Raw genomic sequence first — 12,659 nt, 5'->3', positions numbered from 1 at the left:
TGATTGAGAAACTTTCCCGCGAATAGCCATTGAGATCTTATGGTCATGAGGTCAGTACAGATACCTAGATGCGTCATATCAACAGTGACTAGCGAAATCTCCTGGCTGACGCATGGGATGAGCTAGGCTTTACCCAAGCCAGCTTTTCGTGGGCAAAGCAAACCTTCGAGTGAGGACAGCAGAACTGCGGGTGGAGTTGTTTAAAGAAACTGATGGATTCGCTTTGTACCCAGTGAAAAAGCGCTGGGCTAGCAGGGAAACCCTCGCAAGTGTAAATGGCGGTCTCCAAGAGCCAGACCACTAGGAGAATGGGAGCCCAGTGCCACAGCAAGCACCGAGCCCTTGATCTTTGCTTTGTGGATTTTATGAACAAATCATTGAGATTTTAGTGCATTTTCTCCCATTTGTGGTTGGTGCGAGTGAGGGGCATTATGACTACAAATGCATATTTTAAAAAAATAAAAATTTCCCCGCTGGAACTAAATGCTGTTCTGCAAACACGGTGACGCCTTTCCCCATGATGGCTAAACCCAGGAGCCCTGGCTCTAGAAACAGGAAGCTATTGCTTCACCTGAAATGCCAGCTCCATTAGCTCAGAGGCAGTAGAAGACTCGTAAACTTCTGTAGGGGGCCTAGCCACTAGGGGGAGACAAAGTGGCACCCTGCATCCCCCCTCCACGTTAAGAGTCTCCGCTTTTCCCATATGGAAATCTGTCATCGGTCTCTGCAGAAAAGAATAAAGAAACAAAGGCCAGATTCCCAGCTGGAGTAAAGAGGCAGAGCGCCAGTTAAGTCAATGGCATGCTGCGGATTGACACCAGCTGACCAGCTGATCCTGTCTGTCTTATGGGTTCTGCTAAAGTGAAGCAGCACAGAGGGTGGGTCCACAAATCCAGGCCCCCAGATCCAAAGGGTGCCCCCAGAGTCCAACATCATCCTGTGTCATGAAGAAGGATGGCCCTGTGATGGGGAGTGCTCCCCACCCTGGCAAGAGCTGAATTGGGCCAGGTGGGCCCAATCAATTAATTAGACTGCAAACAGGGGGAGCTTTAGGCTGGAGGCAGCTAATTAGAGAGACACTCACCTTTGCGGGACAGGCGGGGCTTCTACAAAAGACAGGAAATTGGAAGCAGAGGGGGCAAGCAGAGAACCAAGTTGCCTAAAGACAGGTTTCAGAGTAACAGCCGTGTTAGTCTGTATTTGCAAAAAGAAAAGGAGGACTTGTGGCACCTTAGAGACTAACCAATTTATTTGAGCATAAGCTTTCGTGAGCTACAGCTCACTTCATCGGATGCATACTGTGGAAACTGCAGAAGACATTATATACACAGAGACCATGAAACAATACCTCCTCCCACCCCACTCTCCTGCTGGTAATAGCTTATCTAAAGTGATCATCAAGTTGGGCCATTTCCAGCACAAATCCAGGTTTTCTCACCCTCCGCCCCCCCCCCACACAAACTCACTCTCCTGCTGGTAACAGCCCATCCAAAACGACCACTCTCCCCACAATAAGAAAAGGAGTACTTGTGGCGCCTTAGAGACTAACCAATTTATTTGAGCATGAGCTTTCGAAAGCTTATGCTCAAATAAATTGGTTAGTCTCTAAGGTGCCACAAGTCCTCCTTTTCTTTTTGTGAATACAAACTAACACGGCTGTTACTCTGAAATCTCCCCACAATGTGCACGATAATCAAGGTGGGCCATTTCCAGCACAAATCCAGGTCTTTTCACCCCCCACCCCCCACCCCACACACACACACAAACTCACTCTCCTGCTGGTAATAGCTCATCCAAACTGACCACTCTCCTTACAATGTGTATGATAATCAAGGTGGGCCATTTCCAGCATAAATCTAAGTTTAACCAGAACGTCTGGGGGGGGGGGAGGAAAAAACAAGGGGAAATAAGCTACCTTGTATAATGACTTAGCCACTCCCAGTCTCTATTTAAGCCTAAATTAATAGTATCCAATTTGCAAATGAATTCCAATTCAGCAGTTTCTCGCTGGAATCTGGATTTGAAGTTTTTTTGTTTTAAGATAGCGACCTTCATGTCTGTAATTGCGTGACCAGAGAGATTGAAGTGTTCTCCGACTGGTTTATGAATGTTATAATTCTTGACATCTGATTTGTGTCCATTTATTCTTTTACATAGAGACTGTCCAGTTTGACCAATGTACATGGCAGAGGGGCATTGCTGGCACATGATGGCATATATCACATTGGTGGAAGTGCAGGTGAACGAGCCTCTGATAGTGTGGCTGATGTTATTAGGCCCTGTGATGGTGTCCTCTGAATAGATATGTGGGCACAGTTGGCAACGGGCTTTGTTGCAAGGATAGGTTCCTGGGTTAGTGGTTCTGTTGTGTGGTATGTGGTTGTTGGTGAGTATTTGCTTCAGGTTGCGGGGCTGTCTGTAGGCAAGGACTGACCTGTCTCCCAAGATTTGTGAGAGTGTTGGGTCATCCTTCAGGATAGGTTGTAGATCCTTAATAATGCGTTGGAGGGGTTTTAGTTGGGGGCTGAAGGTGACGGCTAGTGGCGTTCTGTTATTTTCTTTGTTAGGCCTGTCCTGTAGTAGGTGACTTCTGGGAACTCTTCTGGCTCTATCAATCTGTTTCTTCACTTCCGCAGGTGGGTATTGTAGTTGTAAGAATGCTTGATAGAGATCTTGTAGGTGTTTGTCTCTGTCTGAGGGGTTGGAGCAAATGCGGTTGTATCGCAGAGCTTGGGTGTAGACGATGGATCGTGTGGTGTGGTCAGGGTGAAAGCTGGAGGCATGTAGGTAGGAATAGCGGTCAGTAGGTTTCCGGTATAGGGTGGTGTTTATGTGACCATTGTTTATTAGCACTGTAGTGTCCAGGAAGTGGATCTCTTGTGTGGACTGGACCAGGCTGAGGTTGATGGTGGGATGGAAATTGTTGAAATCATGGTGGAATTCCTCAAGGGCTTCTTTTCCATGGGTCCAGATGATGAAGATGTCATCAATATTGTGCAAGTAGAGTAGGGGCATTAGGGGACAAGAGCTGAGGAAGCATTGTTCTAAATCAGCCATAAAAATGTTGGCATACTGTGGGGCCATGCGGGTACCCATAGCAGTGCCACTGATTTGAAGGTATACATTGTCCCCAAACGTGAAATAGTTATGAGTGAGGACAAAGTCACAAATTTCAGCCACCAGGTTAGTCGTGACATTATCGGGGATAGTGTTCTTGACGGCTTGTAGTCCATCTTTGTGTGGAATGTTGGTGTAGAGGGCTTCTACATCCATAGTGGCCAGGAGGGTGTTATCAGGAAGATCACCGATGGATTGTAGTTTCCTCAGGAAGTCAGTGGTGTCTCGAAGGTATCTGGGAGTGCTGGTAGCGTAGGGCCTGAGGAGGGAGTCTACATGAGGGGTGAGAAAACCTGGATTTGTGCTGGAAATGGCCCACCTTGATTATCATACACATTGTAAAGAGAGTGGTCACTTTGGATGGGCTATTACCAGCAGGAGAGTGAGTTTGTGTGTGGGGGGGGGGGGGGGCGGAGGGTGAGAAAACCTGGATTTGTGCTGGAAATGGCCCAACTTGATTATCATACACATTGTAAGGAGAGTGATCACTTTAGATAAGCTAAAAGAAAAGGAGTACTTGTGGCACCTTAGAGACTAACCAATTTATTTGAGCATGAGCTTTCGTGAGCCACAGCTCACTTCATCAGATGTTTACCGTGGAAACTGCAGCAGACTTTATATACACACAGAAATCATGAAACAATACCTCCTCCCACCCCACTGTCCTGCTGGTAATAGCTTATCTAAAGTGATCAACAGGTGGGCCATTTCCAGCACAAATCCAGGTTTTCTCACCCTCCACCCCCCCACACAAATTCACTCTCCTGCTGGTGCTAGCCCATCCAAAGTGACAACTCTTTACATAATCAAGTCGGGCTATTTCCTGCATAGATCAAGGTTTTCTCACATCCCCCCCACCCCCATACACACACAAACTCACTCTCCTGCTGGTAATAGCTCATCTAAACTGACCACTCTCCAGGTTTAAATCCAAGTTAAACCAGAACATCTGGGAGGGGGGGGGTAGGAAAAAACAAGAGGAAACAGGCTACCTTGCATAATGACTTAGCCACTCCCAGTCTCTATTTAAGCCTAAATTAATAGTATCCAATTTGCAAATGAATTCCAATTCAGCAGTTTCTCGCTGGAGTCTGGATTTGAAGTTTTTTTGTTTTAAGATAGCGACCTTCATGTCTGTGATTGCGTGACCAGAGAGATTGAAGTGTTCTCCGACTGGTTTATGAATGTTATAATTCTTGACATCTGATTTGTGTCCATTTATTCTTTTACGTAGAGACTGTCCAGTTTGACCAATGTACATGGCAGAGGGGCATTGCTGGCACATGATGGCATATATCACATTGGTGGATGTGCAGGTGAATGAGCCTCTGATAGTGTGGCTGATGTTATTAGGCCCTGTGATGGTGTCCCCTGAATAGATATGTGGGCACAATTGGCAACGGGCTTTGTTGCAAGGATAAGTTCCTGGGTTAGTGGTTCTGTTGTGTGGTATGTGGTTGTTGGTGAGTATTTGCTTCAGGTTGCGGGGCTGTCTGTAGGCAAGGACTGGCCTGTCTCCCAAGACTTGTGAGAGTGTTGGGTCATCCTTTAGGATAGGTTGTAGATCCTTAATAATGCGTTGGAGGGGTTTTAGTTGGGGGCTGAAGGTGACCGCTAGTGGCGTTCTGTTATTTTCTTTGTTAGGCCTGTCCTGTAGTAGGTAACTTCTGGGAACTCTTCTGGCTCTATCAATCTGTTTCTTTACTTCTGCAGGTGGGTATTGTAGTTGTAAGAAAGCTTGACAGAGATCTTGTAGGTGTTTGTCTCTGTCTGAGGGGTTGGAGCAAATGCGGTTGTATCGCAGAGCTTGGCTGTAGACGATGGATCGTTAGATAAGCTATTACCAGCAGGAGAGTGGGGTGGGAGGAGGTATTGTTTCATGGTCTCTGTATATATAATGTCTTCTGCAGTTTCCACAGTATGCATCTGATGAAGTGAGCTGTAGCTCACGAAAGCTTATGCTCAAATAAATTGGTTAGTCTCTAAGGTGCCACAAGTACTCCTCTTCAAGTTGCCTAAAGTTATTCCCTGGGAGGAGGAAGCGAGGAGTGGCACTGTGAGGGGAAGGCCGGGAGGTATGGAAGCAGCTCAGGGAAAGGCAGCAAGGTGCAAGGACCCTGTGTAGAGGATCTCTGAGCTAGCACCTGGAGTAGCGGGTGGGCCCGGGCTGCCCTGCCAGCCCCAGCAGGAGTGGCACTGTGAGGCAGTGAAGCGGGAGACTGCTGGAGAGCAGGAACCTTGTTGCACTCCCCCCGGGAAGGGGAAGCCTGATAGTGACCTGGCCGGAGGGCTGAGTCACGAAGAAGACAGCTGGGGCTCCTGAGAGCAAGAGAGGGGCTGCAGAGGAGAAACTGGGGTGTAACCGCTGAAAGGGGCGTCGGCCTGGACCGAGCTAATCCCCAGAACAGCCAGGAGGTGGCATCATCCAGCAGTGAGTAGAACAAACCCATCCCAGGTCCCCAAACCAAGATCTGGGATCCCCATGCTCCAAAACACTAAGCCTGTTCAGATCCAGGAGCCACACTGGACATGGATGCAGCTTCACCTGTGCAGTTTCAGGCCGTCCCTGGTGGGGGTAGAAATGCGTCGGCAAGAGGCATCATCCTCCCGGACTCGCCAGCACCCCGTCAGCAGCCAGAGTCTGAGAGCGAATGGGGGCCGCGGCACAGTGGGCGAGGGAGATGGGGGGCTGCTCGCCCCCAGCCTCCCAAGGTCATGAAACACCCCGGCAGCTGCTCTTCTGCCGCTGGCCGTTGCTCTCTGCAGTGCACGCTTTACATTCGGGGGGGCTGCACTGGAAGGAGGCTGCCATTCAAACCTGCCTTTAGAAGCAGCAGTCTGGGGAGGGGGGCTCGGCTTCATGACAGCTCAGAAAGCTGCTCTCAATAGAGGGCTCCTGCCGGGGCTGTTAATTCAGGGCTGCTGTATCCTGCAATTACATGAAGAACAGCTTCCCTTCTTTCTTTTGAAGCCAGTCACATGAAATTGCCGCAGGAATCAGGCTGCTGCCAACTTAATGGCTCTTGAGGCAGGGCTGGGTCGTGGGTGCACTTTGCCGGCTTGGTTTGTACAGAGACCATGCAGCTGACGACACCGGCTATTATGTGTAATGGATTCCATGGGGCGAGGGCCCCCCCGGGGGCGAGGAGAATGGAGTGGGGGAGGCAGGAGCCCATTGGGGAGCCGTGTTAAATGGCTTACCGATCATAGGCAAGGTCTTGGCGCTCGGTTCCCTGCTCTACAAGCTAGCCTTGCAGTGTGGCTTGCATGGCCCAGCCAATGCACGCAATAGGATTCCTCCTTCCCATCCCGTCCTTTCTTTGCTCTTCGTTAGTTAACTGGGAACTAGGCGCAGGAGGGACCAGTGGCCGGCCATGAGCATGCATTGTGACCCTTGGCTGGCGCCTGGGCCGGGTTATCCAACCCGCTTCCCTTTGTGTTTTTCCTTGTTGGGGTTTTTCTTCCAAATGGTCCAACGGGGGAGAGTTCCTTCTCGCAGGGCACCTGCCAGGGCTCGGGGCTCCCCCAGGCAGGTGTCTTTGAAATGTCCCCACGTCTCTGGGGGTCTGGAAGCTCTCCGTGCCCAGGCCCTGTTCACGCTCCCCGTGAATTCACTGGGGGCGGGACTGGACCTATAGGCAGCCAGGAGAGGGCGGCACTGAGACCAGCCTTAAGGGCTTGGTTCTGATGATGGAAAGCAGGAGTAATGCCATTGATGCTAACCCCCACCTCCCACCGCGCAGCCCTCTCTCCTGAGCTCAGTGTGCTTTCAACCCAGGCTAGCATGGCTGCGGGGCTGGTTTAAACCCTGGGTTCCTCTGGTAACCCGCCCACTTTGCAGTGAGGATGCTGGCTAAACCACACCAGTCCCGAGAGTCCTCCAGAGGGACCGATGAGTTCTCCCACAACTCACTGGGAAAGAATCTCAGCCCCCCAGAGTCCTGTCGACAGCTGGAGAGCGCAGCAGTCGCTGGGGTCGGGCTTTGCACACCCTGGGGAGGCTAACCCGGTGCCCGTCAGCAGAGTTAACTCTGCGGTGAAGAGAGACCTTTTAACAAGCTCAGGTGACTCCTGACAACGATCTCCGCGTCAAGCCGGTGACATATGTAAACAGCTGATGCCTTTGCAGCGCCGTGGCTTCTAGCGAAGGCTGGCATGTGCCTTTTCGGCGCGCTCTCTTCATGATGCGTTTCGGACTGTTAAGTCACGGTGCATATGCTTGCCTGCCCTCATCAGCTCAACAAAATCTGGCTCGCGCCTGTGCTCTGTATTTACTGGGAAGTCTTCCAAATTCACATAATGATCCCAATTAAAACTCCTCTTCTTTTTTTTTCAGTCACAGAAATACGGTCTGGCACGCTGGGCTAAGTCTGTGTATCCTATCGTCTGTCTATGTCGGCTCCATTCTCTGTGTTATCGGAGCTGTGCGTCAGTGAGGTTGCAGGGATGTAACTGACAGATTAATTCAGCCCCATAAATGCAGCCACCCAGGCAGGATCTGGCTGGGTGTTTAACCTGGGGTTAGTGAAAAGGGGCTGGGGCAGTTTATCCTCGTCTTTCCTTGCACCCCTGGCCAGCAACTGGTGGTGGTTCTAGGGCAGACTAGGCCACATTGATTTATCATCATTTATTCCCTGTAGGACCGGGACATCCAGACGCCTCCTCTGAGATCACAGCACAGATTTCCTTCCCTCTCTCTGCATTTTCTCCCTCTTGTTGCTTTACCAGCCACCAGCTCAGCTCAGCTTGTTGCGTGCATTGGCTGCAGCCCGTGGTAACAGGAGAGATGCTGCACTGGAAAGTGGCATAAACCTTGTGCTTGGAGGCAGCATGACCTCCCCGGGTTTAACCTTGGGCAGGAACAAGGCGTGCTCTGTGACCTGATTAGAAGGCTCAGCATGCAGCTGTGCAAGGGAGAGGTGTTTGGTAAACAGGTCTGGCTGATGACTTCCGTTCCTGAGAAGGTGGGGAGCCCAGCGCCCTTCGTCTGTGATTCTGACCATTGTACGGAGGTCGGGTTAAACCGGCAATAAAATCAAGCATGGAAAAATCTACTGGGGGTCATTTCCAGAGGCTTCTACTGCGTCTTCCCTCCAGCTGAGATTTTCAAAGCCCTCAGAGTGATATGGGGCCCCCATCTCCACCAAATGTAATGGCAACCAAGCCTCCAAATCAGTTAGAAAAAATGGAGACAGATTTCATCCTCCCAGCCCAGTTGGACTCCTGGCACAAAGAACCCACTTGGGTTTCCAGGCAGAGGGCATGCTGGCTGCCAGGCAGGTTCTCAGCCAGCCTCTGAGCTGCCCTATCATATCAGCCAGCCAATGAGCCAGCTCCATTAGGAGGGCATAGGCCAAGTACCTGCAACAGGCTCCAGGATTGGCTGGCCGTGACGCGGGGTAGTTCATAAAAGAGCTAGGACAGGTAGAAGAGGGGCTTGTCTTGTTCCCTTCTTCACTGCAGACTCAAGGCTTTTCATTTCATGCTATCCTCCCACTCTCATCTAGTACGTTTCATCCATAAATCTCAAAATGCTTTACCACTGAGGGGGAGTCTTATCATCCCACTTGTAAGATGGGGAAACTGAGGCACAGAGAGGGAGCCATGGCGTGCCCAAGGTCATGCCGCAAGCCAGTAGGAAGAAGAGAACACAGGTCTTCTAAGGCTTAGTCTAATGTTCACTGCTCTAGACCACAGTCCCCCAAGGTACCCGCTTGCTACAGTAGCTCAGGCCAGGGAACCATCTTGGCTCTTAGCCTGTCTCGGACAGTGGCCAGCACCAGATGCAGAAACTCTGCAGTTGGCAGCAATGAAATAACCTGCCCCTGGGGAAAGTTTCATCCTGACCTCCTTTAGTTAGAGGTTGCCTTGTCCTTTGACTCTCTGTGGTGTAAATCAGGAGTGACTCCATGTCAGGCAGTCAGATTCTTTGCTGTCCTGCACCTTGTACAATCATTTACACCAACGCAACGTGACTTCAGACTTGATCTGATCTGGCAGCATTTTACACCCGTGTTGCATGGGTGTGCATGACCACACATAGTGCAGGGCTCTGGCAAATAAGGGGGTTTGTTGACAATCCCCCATCCCAAGCCTGTGCAGGTTGGACCCTGCTTTGGCTGTGGTGAGATCAAATCTCAAGACGTTATCGCTGCAGGAAAAACATGTAGCTTTATACAGCATTGGCACTTTTCAAAGAGCCGGGGAGGGGAGCACTGAAATGGAGTCGGGTTACATTTGTTTTCTCTCTTAGGTCTTGTCTACATGGGGAAATTAACTGGTATAATCATACTGCCGTAGCTAGAGCAGCGTAACTCCCTGCGTGGATGCCTTTATTCCGGAATAGGAGTGCCTGTTTCCAATTCAGCACATACTGCTGCCAAAGCTACATACCCAGAGTTAGATTAGTAATGTTTGGAAAAAATTCCAGGAGTTTTGGAAGGGATCTAAACCCTCATGTTTCAGGCCGTGCACTAACTAATGGAGGTCAGGAAGAAACTTGCCCCGGAGGGGCAGGTTACCCAATAACTGCCTGCTGCAGGGTTTCTTGCAGCTGGTACTGGTCACTGTCAGTGATAGGATATTAGTCTAGATGAACCGCTGCATCTATCCTGTTATAGGTACCTACATGGCCCCCAGTACCGTGGTATCTGAGCTCCTCATAATCTTTACTGTATTTATCCTCACAACTGCCCTTTAGAGTAGGGAAGGGCTGCTCCTGGCATTTCTCAGATGGGGAGCTGAGGTACAGAAATACTTAGCCCCTGACCCTCACAGTGACTAAGTGACTTGACCAAGGTCATAGAAGAAGTCTGTGGTTGTGGGGAATTGGACCCTGGTCTCCGGCTAGTGCTTCAAACGCCAAAGCGTCTTTCCTCTCCAGCCCCAGTCCCATGGAGCTGAGGGGCCGAACTCGTGCCGTAGGGGATGGACCTTTCCTATGGCATGGGTGAGACCTACAGCAAGTTCTGGGATGGGGCTCGGGGTTAAACCAGCTCTGCTGGCCCCCTCCGGCCAGCGGGCAGGATCCTTGCCAGCTGCCGGTTTGTTGCGGCTGGGGGGGCCTACAATTCCCCTTTGCCATGTCAGCTGCCAAATGGAAAGGAGTGAAATGAAAACAAAGTAAACACAGAGCAGGACGGCGGTGACAGTCTTGGCAGTGTGGCCCTCTCTGAGCCGTAGGAAAAATACACCACAATGAGCTGTTCTCACCAATGCAAACATCCTCGACGGGGGGGGGACGACGGCTTTTCCCTCCTGACCTTTCTCGCTTCCTTATTTCACAAAAGCTCTCTTGTTATGCCACCGATTTACCCTGTGGATTATATTGCCGCCTTACCACACACAGACTGGATAACCAGCGCATTCTCCATTCGCGAGTCGCTCTGTCTGAGCCTCTAACCCAGAGCAGCCTCTGACCCCAGCCTGGCCCTGCCATTCCTGCCCAGGTCTTTATCCTTCTGCCTTTCACTAGCTCCTCCGCTGGTGTAAATCGGCATTGCTCCAGTGGTTCCCCTGGTTCTGTGGGGGAAAAGGCAATGGTGGGAGAGTGATGCTGAGGATCTGGTCCCAGGTGCTTTGTCCTTCCTTGAATCCAGTTCTTGGGTCAGAGCCAAATCCTGCATCAAACCATCCTTCTCCCGCATTTTTATGTTTTGCTCACTTGGGCATTTGTTTCCAGCCGTTGCTCTAAGATAGACCTTGGCCATTTCTTCTGGCCTCCATGCGGCGTCTTGCATCACCAGCTAGCATTCATGGAATAGCAGGGTTGGAAGGCACCTCAGGAGGTCATCTAGTCTGACCCCCTGCTCAAAGCAGGACCAAGCCCCAATGTTTGCCCCAGATTCCTAAATGGCCCCCTCAGGGATTGAACTCACAACCCTGGGTTTAGCAGGCCAGTGCTCCAACCACTGAGCTACCCCTCCCCCCGTTCAAAGAGGGGTGCAGGTAGCAGTGGCTTTACTCTGTTTTTTTGAATGTGAATTTAGTTCTGGTGAAAGCTGGTGAATTGACACCCCTAATTTGGGGTGTCCCAGTTTGAGGTACCCTGATTACTCAGGGGTGCTGAGCACCCACAGCTCCCCCCGGCATCTGTTGTGGGTGCTCCACACCTCTGAACATCAGGTCCTGCATGCCTGGGGCACCCATGATTAGAAGCCACTTAGGAAAATGTGAGCCTTAGCCGCTCCGTGCCTCAGTTTCCCCCTCTGTAAAATGAGGCTGGGGAAAACTGGGCCAAGGGCAGATATGGGGCAGCTTAATTCATTAGTGTTTCTGAAGCACTTTGAGGGAGCAGGGGGCTAGGTGGGGATGCTACAGAAATGCAAAGCATGATTGGTTAAAGTGGAGGTTTCAGATTAGGGCTGCTAATGATGGTAGTTTCTAGCTCAGGTTTCCTTGTGATGCAATATCACTAGGGAGAGGATGGAAGAGAAGGGGTGTTTCCTTTGGTAAATATTTACCACCCAAGCTCTCACCCTTTCGAGAAATAGTGGCTCCAAACAGCTCGCAAAACCCCTCTATAAAAAGCAAGTTAATCATTTTCATGAATTGCTTAGGCGGATTAACCCCGAACAGCTGGAAATGTCACACCAAAGGTGGGCGTGTGGTTACAGGGCCAGACCCCCTGCTGCCGTAAATAGCTCTGTTGGCCTCAATGGAGCTATGCTGATTTACACCAGTGGAGAACTTGGCCCATTGTGTAATCAGCAGAGTGAAGGATTCAGGTCAAACCATTTCCCCTTGAAAAAAAGCAGAGGTCTCATTCCCATGGGGGTTGGGTTCCCCAACACGCCTCTGAAATACATTATCATCCTCTCCAGAGGCTGGATTAGATCGAGAATAAAGGCAGCAGGCGCCTAATCCTGCCATCACTCACGTTGGTGTAAATCGGGAGTAACCCCCTTTGAAGTCAGTGGATTAACGTGATGTCAAACAGCAGCCAGCGAGAAGGGATTCGGGCCCAAGCGCTCCAATGCCTTTTGTCTCATTGCTGATAGCTTGCACTTTACTGCGTGTTCTTTGCAGCCATAATTAGGGGCTCTGGGAACAGATGGTGAAGGCTTAGTTAAAAGTATTATGTCCATAAACATAACCCTGCTTTGTGATTGCTCACTGCCCACGGCAGTTTGGTGAGTGTACAAAGGCCTGCGATTTTTATATCGCTTACCCCATAACACCTAGCTCACTTCACCGCTGGCGCTCAAAGCACTTGACAAATGAGGGCGACAGCCATCTGCCCTGTTTTACAGAGGAGGGAAACTGAGGCACGAAGAGAGCGAAGGTCACCCTGTAGGCTGGGAAGACACTGATGCTCTGCGCTGAAAAAGCAGGGAGGTTGGGTTTGGATAGTGAGGCCGGAGCACTAGATGGCTCAGAGGGCTGCCTTTAAGGCCAGAGGCTCAGCTGGTGTAAACAGACTTCATTGACTTCCATGCTGAGGAGCTGGCACAAGGTCTGGGTTCGTGAGCTGAACCCCAGCCAGGTTGGGAACAGCCGTCCGTTATTTCCCGCTGATCGGGGCTTGGTAGGGGTTGTGGTCC

This window comes from Caretta caretta, chromosome 17 (assembly GCF_965140235.1).
Source record: "Caretta caretta isolate rCarCar2 chromosome 17, rCarCar1.hap1, whole genome shotgun sequence".
In the NCBI taxonomy this organism is placed as follows: Eukaryota; Metazoa; Chordata; order Testudines; family Cheloniidae; genus Caretta; species Caretta caretta.
Note: the sequence above shows the minus strand (reverse complement) of the source record.